Source organism: Meles meles, chromosome 7, assembly GCF_922984935.1.
Source record: "Meles meles chromosome 7, mMelMel3.1 paternal haplotype, whole genome shotgun sequence".
Lineage (NCBI taxonomy): Eukaryota > Metazoa > Chordata > Mammalia > Carnivora > Mustelidae > Meles > Meles meles.
In genome coordinates this window covers 137,973,220-137,985,407 of record NC_060072.1, presented here as the reverse complement: position 1 = coordinate 137,985,407, position 12,188 = coordinate 137,973,220, and positions in this window count along the sequence as shown.

The following is a 12,188-nucleotide window of genomic DNA, read 5'->3' as shown; positions in this document are numbered from 1 at the left end:
TCCCTTCCTTTAATTTCAGGTGATCTGTTCATTGCAGAGAGTTCTTTGTTCCCTTGACGAAAATTCAGCCTTTAAATCTAAACATTTGTTATCGAACTCTGTTTCCATTGATTGGGCTAAACCTCTTTCCATTTGCTACAAAAATGCAGAAATTCTGGAGATTTCCGTTATTCCTCCTAAGAAATGCAGCCCTCTTTGTACTAAATAATGGGAGTAATCTTGACATCGTCCTGATCTAGGGAGGAAAGACATCACCTTTTGGTCTAACCTTCTTCCCAACATAGCAGATGATTTAGCTGGTTATATCTCACTTCGCCAGCTTCACCAGCTGTGGGAGCAAGAGGCTGTTTGGACCTGCCCCTCACCGGGCTGTGGACCAGCGAAGCCCCGCTTCTTTGTGGCTATTGTGCAACTTTAGGTTACAGTTACCTCTGTTTTACCTGGTTTACGGATTCCTAAATTGTCATAGTGATAAATGAGGCACAAAATTCTTTTATGGGACCCAGATCATTCAGACAAAAGAATGTATAGACATGAATAAACCTCCGATCCCCTCACTTCCCATGCTGCCCGGACTTTCTAGTTACATTAGTTGGGGGAGGCTCAGCGTGACATCGTGGCAAGGTCTACCAGACTTTCTCCAGACTCAGCTCCAGGAGAGGAGGCAAGTTTAGGCACAGAAATGCTAAGTGTGGAATCAGACCCAAGAACTACCTGTGACTTTCGGATGGAAGTGACGAATTTAGAGGACAGATGGTGGTGAGGAACTGTGTTCACAGTTAGAAAGCATTTCCAGAAGGATGGATTGCTATATTGCGCAACAGTTTACGGACCTGATTAGCTTCTTAATTACGCGCTCGTAGACTGTTTCAAGTTAAGACAACAGGAAAGGATGGGAGTCTTTTTATAAAACAAATCAATGAGAAAATTAGATTCATTTCACTAGAATTCAGCTTGCAGTTACGAGTAAATGTGGGGGCACATATTTGTCCAACAAGTAAGAGCATATATAGTGACCTGGATTCCATCTGAAATCAGATTTTAATCCAGAGATGCTGGGTTATAGAAAATCCAAGGCAGGGTAGATTTTTAACCCACTGGCAACTTTTTTTTTTAATGATCCACTGTGATTTATTACTGACAGTGGCATTGAGATCCACACTCTTGGCTCCTGCCTCTCCATGCATTCTTCTGCTTCTTCCTGGCAAACAGAACCTCTGTTTTGCTCACCCGCTTGCAGAGTGATCAGGTCCTTCAACAGAGGCTGGAATCTTCCTCACCTCCAAAGGTGAAGTGGACCAGTCTCGGTAAATCAAGTGACACGAAAATGCTTCCAAATGGTGAGTCTTGAGGGGAAGTCTCCGGAAGGGTATCTGAGAACAGACTTCCGCAAGACCCAACTGGAGGAGGTGGTCATGACCCCTGCACTTGGGAAGCACCTGCCACGGTGGGCTGCCCAGCCCAAAGACCTGGACAACACATGAACGACACAGAATTGGCCAAGGTCCCTGGGTGCATGGTGGCAGTGCGAAGACATTCAGACTTTCGCTTACGTGAAAAACAGTCCTTACAATTTAAGATGATTTCATTGGGCTATTACTTTCAGCAGCAAGTGTCTTTTGGCTATGGGCAATGCATAGGTTAGATCCTGTCAGGGTATAGACCCTTCATCCATTTTATATGTTCATTTGCCTCAGAAAAAAATTCTTCAAATGTATCTCACGACACAATGAGATTTCTCAGTGATTTAATGAACGATGATAGAATAGAGTTCTGTGCCTATTTCTGTTGGACATCCACTCAGTTGCCGAAGAGTGAAATTTATTCCTTTTGCATGTCAGGTCTACAATGACATTTTAATTTCATGTTCAGCTCCAAACGTGTTAGCATGTTGTGATCTCGCATTGCTTATTGGCTCACTCAGCTTATTAAAAATTGTTAGCAAGACACTAGCAACATCTGATAGACTCATCATAAATCGAAGAGCCATTGCATCCATGAGATTTCCCTACAGGCCAAAAGGATTCTTGATTTGGAATTTATACTTCTTCCTTTCTGCGAACAACCAGTGAACTTTTGTACTAGGTATTAGGTGGATCCATGTGAAATTATCGATTTTATAGGTTAAAAAATCATTGAAAACCTTCAATTTTGTGAGATTCAACCTCTGAAATCTAAAATTTATACACTGTCCACATCATTATGAATCACTTTGAAAATTCTGAAGCATAAAGACCATGCTTCAATAAAACTGATTATTTCGAGGCCGTTAATCAACAGTTTTTAAAAGATGCTATCGACAAATGACTAGTTAAGTTCATTTCATTAAAGTTTTCTCCAAGCCAGTATTCCTGTGTTGACTTTTTTTTTTCTTTTTCTGACATTCCATCGGCTCTGTCAATACAAAAGCTACTTTTTTTTAGCTTATGTTTATGTTTTAAAAGCAATATGAACTTTGACAAACCCCAAAATACTTCCTGGTGTACATGCCACATGGTTTATAAGATCGTAATTGGCTCCTATTTGCCTGGTTGACTATGTCATAGGGTTAGTAAAATACAACACCCACACCCTTCAGTCCCTCAAACAACTGAATTATAAAGATGACTCTTTATCTCAGCCTTGGCATGAGTTCGTCGGGGGTGTGGGTGTTGCTCATTCGTTCTCAGATTCTTTTCTGAACTCAATATTCAGATAAGGGCTTTAGTTATCTTTTCATTAGAGACTGAACAAAGCTTCCTAATTCTTCCCCACATGGCGGGTTTCTCCCTCACCCATGAAGACATAAGTTTTATGTAGCTTCAAGGTCATTTCAATCTTCAGATTTCGATGTGGACCTGTACTCCCGTAGATGTCAGCCCTGTGACGTTAGTAAGTGAGACCCTCTTGTTCACCACTGGGCACACGGGATGGAATACGGGGCCTGACCCAGTGTAGCTGTTCACTAAATATTTATGAGAAATCAAGCCAGAAATGAAGCGTCTCTATGGTTCTGCTGGTCAAGGCTACTCATCTTCTGCATATTGACATGAACCATGGGAAACGGTTGTTTCTGTAGCTGGAGAGCCAAACGTTGGCAATTTGATACAGGTCAACCCGCAAGAAATGGAGGCCCAGAGGGTTTAAGGTTGTAAGTCGGCCAAGCTGAAATTAGGGTACGGGCTCTTTCCACGTAGCCTGTTTATCAAGAAGGGAGAGTCACCGCTGTTGCTATGATGGCTGCATGGTTGCTCCTTGGTGTCCCATTTGTCGTGTATATGCCAGGGAGCCGTATGTCACGGGAAGTCAGCAGTCCGCACCCCTCTGAACAGGCTGCTTGACTTGCAGGGAGGTGTCAGCCCCGCTGCCGTTGCTCTGCCTGGCTGCTTGCCAGCTGCACTACCCCCGACCTGAGTGTGGAGAGAACACTAGCAGAGCCAACATCTGCAGAGTCGCTGCTGACAACGCCTAGAATTACAGAGACCGTAGAAGTCACCCTAAGGAGGAGGAAATTGAACGTGGAGGGATGAGGCAGTTGGCTCAAGGGCATACGGTAGGCTCAAGGTCGCATAACTTGCTTGTCCAAAGCTAGCGACGGCAGCCAATGGCACGTTTTGCTGAGGAACTCAGGGCCTTGATAGATCTTTCAGGGTGTGGGTTTTACACTCTGCAGACCTAAAGAGACAATAGACTCGGTGACCGTTCTGGTGAGCAGGCTTTGCCTGGGTCAGAACCAGCCTGCCTGTGGCTACTCTCTTCTGCCCGGGGGCGCTCTCTCTGGCAGACTCCCCCTTGGCCCCAGCCAACTGCCCTTAGGGAGCAGAACTCACCCTGGGAGAGTGTTGCCTCAATAACCAAAGTGCCTCATTCTGATATTTTGAGCAGTTCTCTCTCTCTCTTTTTAAAAATTTTATTAATTTATTTGAGAGAGAGTGCACGAGCAGGGGGAGGGGCCAAGGGAGCAGGAGAAGCAGACTCCCTGCTGAGCAGGGAGTTGTATTCAGGACTTGATCCCAGGACCCCAAGATCATGACCTGAGCCTAAGGAGATGCTTAATTGATGGCCGACGCTTAACCGACTGAGTCATCCAGGCATCTCTTGAGCAGTTTTCTTGCTCCATTGTCCTGCGCCTCAAGCTTCTGTGGATCTGCTGTGGGTCTCCTGATTCCTGTTTATCAGGTTTGGGTCTCCCACCTCATTCTGCTGTCTGACATGTGTTCACAGGCTGTTTTCCAACTTCTTTTCCTCATTCCTGTCCTTTGTCTTTGCCCCTCATTCTGACTTAGTGTCTTCCTGTAAGACCTCCCACCCCCATACCTACTGAACCCTTCAAGCTTTGCTTTGGATTTCCTGTCCCTACATCTACAGCAACCTAAACTCCAGAGGAACACAGCTTTGCCACTCACAGGAGTGCCTTTCTTCAGAATTCATCTTGATTTCTCCTCCTTGTAAGGAGGATTGTAAGTTCACTCCCACATAGACACATGGTGAAAACATGGGGGTGTTCAGGGATTACTAACAGTGCCTTATGTTTACATTACACCCTCCAGTTTACAAAGCACTTATCACATCTATACAAAAGCATTCGGAACATCCCAGAAGCCTAGAGTCCGAAGGATGTTCAAAGATCTATTCCCTAGTGCTGGCTGGAGTGAAGACCAATGGTGGGTTTGAGATCATTTGGAAAAATTTCCCTTTATTGCTTCCATTCAGAAGACCTGAGTCAGGAGCTTTATACATTATAAGAATCTGTTTTCCTCGTACTCCGTGTGGTTTTGCTGAATTGTCAGGTTTTGAGAGCACAGGAAGACCCATCTTCATCTCGAAAGGATGGCTAACTAGCTTCTGATTAAGCATCAACTGTGTGAGAAAACCTCCTGTTTTGAAAAGCCACCTCCACTCTGTCGTTGAGTACCTGTCACTGTTGGGAAGTGTGTCTGAACCAAAACCAAAGTTGGGCTATCAGATTATAAACACAATTCAAATACATATAAGATTCAACAACTGGACGTTCCAGTGCTCTCAGGGGGTACCTTGGACAATCTCAACAAATGTCAATAATCCGTCTCCTGGTGAAAAATTGTCTTTTTTTCAATTTGGGAAATTTTTTTTTTCAATTTATTTGATACACAGAGAGAGAGAGAGGTCACACAAGCAGATGGAGAGGCAGGCAGAGAGAGAGGGGGAAGCAGATTCCCTGCTGAGCAGGGAGCCTGATGTGGGGCTCGATCCCAGGACCCTGGGATCATGACCCGAGCCGAAGGCAGAGGATTAACCCACTGAGCCACCCAGGTGCCCCTCAATTTGGGAAATTTTAATACCATACCTGATCAAAGGACAATGAGTTCCTCATTTTACTTTTTGCCTCCTTCAGGAAAGCTCACGGTGGTTAGAAATGGGAAGAGAGGAAAGGTTTTCGAGACTCATTTTTGCTCTTCTTTCCTTCCCTGCCTTAAGACTCAAGGTTTCTGACAATTCAGTGTTTTCATGAAGTGGAGTGACTACTGTTTCTGAACCAAATGAACCAAACCTCCGTTGGCTTCACTGGAAAGAAATACTCAACTGGGGGCATTTTTCACCCCTTCTGAAGCCATCCTGGAGAAAGGCCCTGAGCACCGGCAGGTGACTGTCATCTAACTTGGCCATCACATTGAGGGGGAAGTTCTTGCAAACCTGCTTTCCATAGCAGAAGGCATTAAGACAGGCCAACCTCTTTCAGTCATTATGGGGCTCTATTTATATAGCCAAGAGGGGAAAGAATTGGAAAATACACAGACAAATGAACTGATGAATATATAGTAAACTTTGTCTATTAAAGTTCCAGTGCAATGGTTGCCCGTGAAATTAGACTAATGAGGAACAGACACTGAAACCAACCTTCCATGTTACAGAATGGGACAACTTACCATAGCAAGGCTGATCATATCCCAGGTGCCGTTGACCTTTTCTGTATCTGCAGAGCCCATTAACCCTTTGCACCCACCCAGGACACGCCCATCCCCATGATGCAGGAAACACTGTTGTTACCTTCAGGGATCCTCAGCCTGTACATGTAAATGACCTCTGCATGTAGTTTTCTTGGTCTTATCCCAGAAATCTGGAAGGAGCCCTACAGAAGGGAAAGGGTCTACCTTACCAGAGCAAACAGGTGATTTTTAGTGAACACCTAATGTCACAAAACACCACTGAAATCCAGCATTTCCCTAATGTGTCTAATAATGGGAATCACCCAGGGTACTTGTTAAAAACATCAATTCTCACATTCTATCCTCAAACTACTAAAGCAGCATTTTCAAGGGACAGGCCCGGCATCGCCTGGGAGTTTGTTAGTAACTCTAACTCTTGGGCCTCATCTCAGAACTGCCATAACAAAGTCTACACCTGAATCCCAGGTGATGCTCGTGGGCATACATGTATGGGAAGGGCTACTGTCGACCAATTCTCCAATGCCGACGTTCACTCCCCTGGCTGCATGTTAGAATCACTTGCGTGTGTGTCTGGCTGTTGGGTTGCTGGTTTGATTGTGATGCAATGCCCAGGCCAGGGGCTGCAACGGGACACAGATTTGTTGTTGCTGTTGTTTTTAAGTTACACTAACTAATGTGTTGCCAAGGTTGGGTAACCATTCATTAGGGATAAGCTGGCAAGAGAGACCAGAGCTCCAGCTGTGTTCACACAGCAGGGCATCCACCAGTTTGAACATCTCCATGACTCCAGCCCCTACCTACACCTTCACACTCAACTAACTCCTCTCCTATGTGTCACACATGTATCCTGTAACAGACAGACACAGGGACTGGAGGGCACGCAGGTTCATGACATTCAAACCTTGAAATTCATCAAGGAGCAGCCATGCACACCGAACTGTATACCAGAGAGAAAGGGATAAATAGGTGCCCACAGGGTTCTGTGCAAGTTCAAATTTGCACACATATATACACACATATGTACACACACATGTACACTCGTTTCTACAGGGAGCAACAGAATTTCATGAGAATCTTGTGTCATCATAAATTAAAGGATGTATAAGATCTGGGCATGTGGAGATGGGGAAAAATGTTCTCAGCACATTGAGTCAACATGAAAACAATAAGCTAAGAACAGTCAAGTACTTTTCAGCTTCAAACCCGTGGGAGGCTTTCTTGGCATCAATAAAGATATAAATACCAACACCTATATATATATACCCATGCACACAAATGTATATACATGCATACCTGTTCACACCCATGTTAAAGAAGCTTAAGATGTAGAGGAGGACTATAGAGAAGAGTATTTTCTTGTCTCTCCGGGACAACCGGAAGCTTCACTTTCTGGGCCTGGCTTTCTCGTCTCCCAGGGAAACTCAAATGCAATTGGGTTGTCAGCCCTCTGCCCTTATCACCCCAGCAGAATGGGCAGCCGTGACCTGGTGCTTACAAGCTACACCAGGCAGACCTGTTCTTCCTGGTGATTTCTGGACAGAAGACCAGAATCTACATAAAGCTCCATGTATCCACTTAATCTACCAAGATTTGGGCTGAATGTAAAAGATTCGCCTTGTCAGGTGCCCCTTGAGAGAAGGTGTGATCTAAACAGGTGCCCTAGAAGAAAAGAAAGAAAGTTCAGAGAGCCAAGAAATGTCCTGACGTTCAGAGCCTACTGCAGCCCCAGACATGGGTGAAAGCAGAGAGACGCGGGCTTTGTCACAGACACAGGAACCTCCGGAGAGCTCAGAGTCCTTCAAAGGCAGTTTCTGAAGTGCTCGGTACTGAAGCCCTGGGGTTTCCTGTGCCCGTTGGAATCAGCGAGGGCGAGGAGTTCCAAAACCAAAAACTTTTTCAGAAAGTTTTAAGTAGGTCACTTCGTGTACCAGACCTTGAGTAATTCTGGCCGCTGGCTGGTGGCAGAGCCCACTGCACTATGCATTCCACCGGAATCAGGTTACCTTTCCGTTCTGTCATGAAACTGGGGCGGGGTCCATCCACAAACCCCGACAAAGGCACCGCCCAAGTGCTCCACATAGGCCACCTACCCTCGCCACCAAAGGAAGGATCACAACGGTCTAAATGACCAGCTTCCCAACCCAATCTCCAGTAACTATAGACATTCTCTTTAAATATTTTAGGTGAGAGGGGAGCCTGGGTGGCTCAGTCGGTTGAGCATCCGACTCTTGACTTCGGCTTAGGTCATGACCTAAGGTCGGGAGATCGAGCCCCACATGGGTTCCACGCTCAACACACAGTCTGCTTGGGATTCTCTCTCTCCCTCTCCCTTTCCCCTATCCCCACTCACTCACTTGCTTGCTCTCTTTCTCTCTCTCTCTCTCTCTACACACACACACACACACACAAACACAAACATATGTATATAAAATCTTTTTAAAAAAATTAAATATTTCAGTTTAGAGTATAAAGACAGCTCAGAGTTCTTTCCTGAGTCTCTCCTTGTCTCCTCAGAGAGCAAGAGTTCCTCACCAGCTTCCGTTAAACTGGTAGTAAGGTAGGAATGGTGCAGGAAAGTTTGTACTACTTCTAGTTATTTCCTCTTCCCTTTATCGCGGTACCACACTGACTATAATTCAACCTTCACATTTATTTAACTCTTCGGGTTTCAATCTGTCCAAGCCATTGAATATCTATTGAGTACTTCTAATACTTTGGGCACGGTTACTCCCCAGGGAAAACTCCCTGAAGTAGCTTTGGAAACACAGGGTCTTGGTAACAGGACGTTCTTCACAGATAGAGACTCTAAATGGAGAAACAGACTGCAGACCCTGCCAGCATCCTAAGTCATAATTTGGCTCCATTTGATTGGCCTTATTAATGCTGACCATCAAACATAATGACATTCAAATGGTCATACCAAAATATATCCAAGAGCAAGTCAACACGAGCTGGGGATTACCTGCCAACTTGGACGCCACCTGCCTTGTTGCCGTTACGTTAGAAAACAGAAACTTGATCATAATTCAAAGTTTGAACGCCTCTGGACTTTTGGGTTAAAAAAAAAAAAAACCACAACCTTTATATTAGCCAAAAATCATGGATTTCATATTTACCATTAAATCATCTTCCTCCTTCCCCTGCATGACATCATTCATCCTCATTGTTGGCCTAACAGATATAATTCTCTCACGAGGAACAGACATACTTGCTTTAGAGGTGCTCAGAAGACAAGCTGTGAGCACTACAGAAACCACATATTCAAGTGAGAATGCAAAGGAATGGACGCATTCGCCAAGGTCAGGGCTTGTGTCTTGCTCAGGATTTGCAAATTACCCATAAGAAAGGAGTGCTCTTAATGCTAAGGGTTCTTTTCTATTGACCTTTATTCTCTATACATAAAACTTCCTGTCACTTTAAAGCATTATCTGTTTTCAGTGTTAAAAAACAAACATAGCACTTGCCAATAAGTGGTGGCTACAAGGGGACAAAATCGCCTTTCAAATCGCCTTTCAATAAAAAGATTCTTACCTCTACCATTTCTAAACACATAGGAGTCTTGGCTATTTGTTTTGGAGGGTGTCTTGAATGCAGCTGGAGCAGAGCCAAAGGAGTACCAAGCACAGGCAAAGGAGGGGAAGCAAATCAACTCAAAAGGAGAGATGGCCCTGACCTCGCTCCCCGCTTCAGGGAAATTCTCTGATTATCTCTCATGACTTCTCCTCTCCAGCTCCTCGGCCCCACTCACAGCTGCCTTTTCCTGTTTGTTGATCACCCACCCACCACTTCAGCTCCCAAGTGTCCTCACAGAAGAGGGCCAGATCCCAAGTGGACCTCTCTGGTTATATTAGCCAGAGTCCAACAGCCCGGGGCATTCTCCCAATGTCAAAGTGTCTCAAGGTCTCAGCTAGGAACTAAAAACGGGGCAGCTGCCTCTCCGGCACACCCCATCTCGAATTTCAGCATCTCCCCTCAACCTCCTCTATCCCAGAGGCCCCTTGCCTGCTTTATTCTTCCTCCTAAGCACATACCGACGTCTAATCAGTCAACGATATACTTATTAACCTTGTTTATTTTTGGTCTCCCCCACTGAGATAGAACCTCCATAAGGACACGGATTTTTTTTTTTTTTTGGTCTGTTTTATTCACTTTTGTATCCCCAGCCCTTTAAAGAATCTATGAAGAAATATTTGTTACATGAATAAATAAATAGTTGACTTGATCATTTCAAATTGAATTGATCCCCTGAAAGAATGTTTTGGCATAAAAGGATGAGACGCTTCTTTAGGGAGATTCGGGGAGAAGGACCACCTTGTAAAATCCGCCATCTCAAGTGACACGTTATAAATTGAATTAAGCCTGGTCTTTCAGGAAAACTGATTTCTAACTCTAAAGGAGCAAGTCTCAGAGCAGAAGAGGAATGGGCCGCATTCCTAAACAAGGCGTCTTCCTAAACAAGCAGCGAAGCCCTCCGGCCAGAAGGACAGAAAAAGTGTTGTTAGTTTGCACCTTAGGATCCCTTCACCATTTTGGAAGGCTGACAGGAAATGAAGAGACAGAACTTGCCTATCTGGGAAGCTGGAATAAACCATGACAAAGCTTCCCCATCTTATTTATTTACTTAAAATCTATTTCTCTTTTTTAATAGTAAAAACAAAAGGTATTGGCAAAAGAAATTGACTTTGAGTGTAGAAAACCTAGAAAATACAGGAAAGTCTGAAGAAAGAAGCAAAAAAAAAAAAAAAAAAAACCCATAGTGAGTGCCACATGAACGAAAAGTAATCTGTCAGAATGCTAATGTACTGACATCCAGTCAAGTGTGTGTACGATCCAATAAGCATTACGTCAAATACAAAAACAAATGCTTTTTTCTATTTGCCATCAGAGACTGTACAGTGAAAATTTAGTTGATATAGGTTTTCTTGAGGATGAAACTGGGCAGGAGTACAAAGCATTATTTATGTAAGAAGTGTACATTGATTCAGATTTTCTATAAGCCTGAAATCTGCTGAGAGCATTTGACTTAGTTGAATTTCCAGAAATTAGTTTTAAGAAAACAATCAGACATATATACCTACAAACATATAAAGATGTTTGTTGAAACTTTATTTATAACAGTGAATTGGGAATCAGCTAAATTGGTCAACAAATTCTGGCGGGTATTTATAATGGAGTACTACACGGCCGTTAAAAAGGATATTCTAGATCCCTACTTATACTGTGATTGTCCCTTGCCACCTCCAAGTTTCTGATACCCTCCACATGCTCTACTCTTCTTTCCCCACAGCACTAATCCCTCAAATACACCCTATAATTTACTTATTTATTACAGGCATTATTTATTGTCCTCGTTTACCTGCTAGAATATAAACTCAGTGATAAACGCCATTCTTCTTTGATAGCTCCAATGCCCAGAGAAGTTCTTGACACATAGGCACTCAAATATTTCCTGTAGGATAACCCCTCCCCCAGACTTGGAATTTCTGGATAAAGAAACATTTTAAAACTTTCAGGATATCTTATGAAACTGGTAATTCACTCTATTTTTTTGTTGTTTTTGTTTTAAAGATTTAAATATATAGAGAGAGAGAGCACACTCGTGCATGAGTTGGGGGAGGGGTAGAGAGAGAGGAAGAGAGAGAATTTCAATCAGACTCCATGCTGCTCACAGAGCCCAGTGCGGGGCTCGATCTCACAACCCTGAGATCAAGACCTGAGCCGAAATCAAGAGTCGGACACTTAACCAACTGAACCACTCAGGCGCCCCTACACTTTAAAAGTGACTTTTCAAGCACTGAGAAGCATACTTAGGGATGGTAGAATGGCAGTCATCAGTATTACTTCTCCTCTTCGGAGTTTCAGTATAATATAATGTGTTTGTTCTATTGGAACATACAAAGAAAGTGTTCTCTTTACACAGTCTCTTCAACTGTAGTAACTTAAGACTGTTTAAAAAAAGAAAAAGGAAGAAAGCCTCTATCTTAATTTTCCTGTAGTTATGTTATGTAGTTCTACAACATATCCTAAATCCTAATAGTTATTTTGAGACTGACTTTTCTGTTACCATTCCGTATCTACTGTGTTTTAAGAAAGCTTGACACAGATTCACTGGACTAAATAAATTAATTAATTAACTAAATCAATAAATAAACTAAAACTAAATAAAACCCCACCGGCAAGATGGGTTTACACAGGATAACACTTGTTTATTACTTAGACATAATCTGCTCCTTAATCCCTTATCATTAATGATAAGGTGTCCTATTCTTATGCAGAACTAAG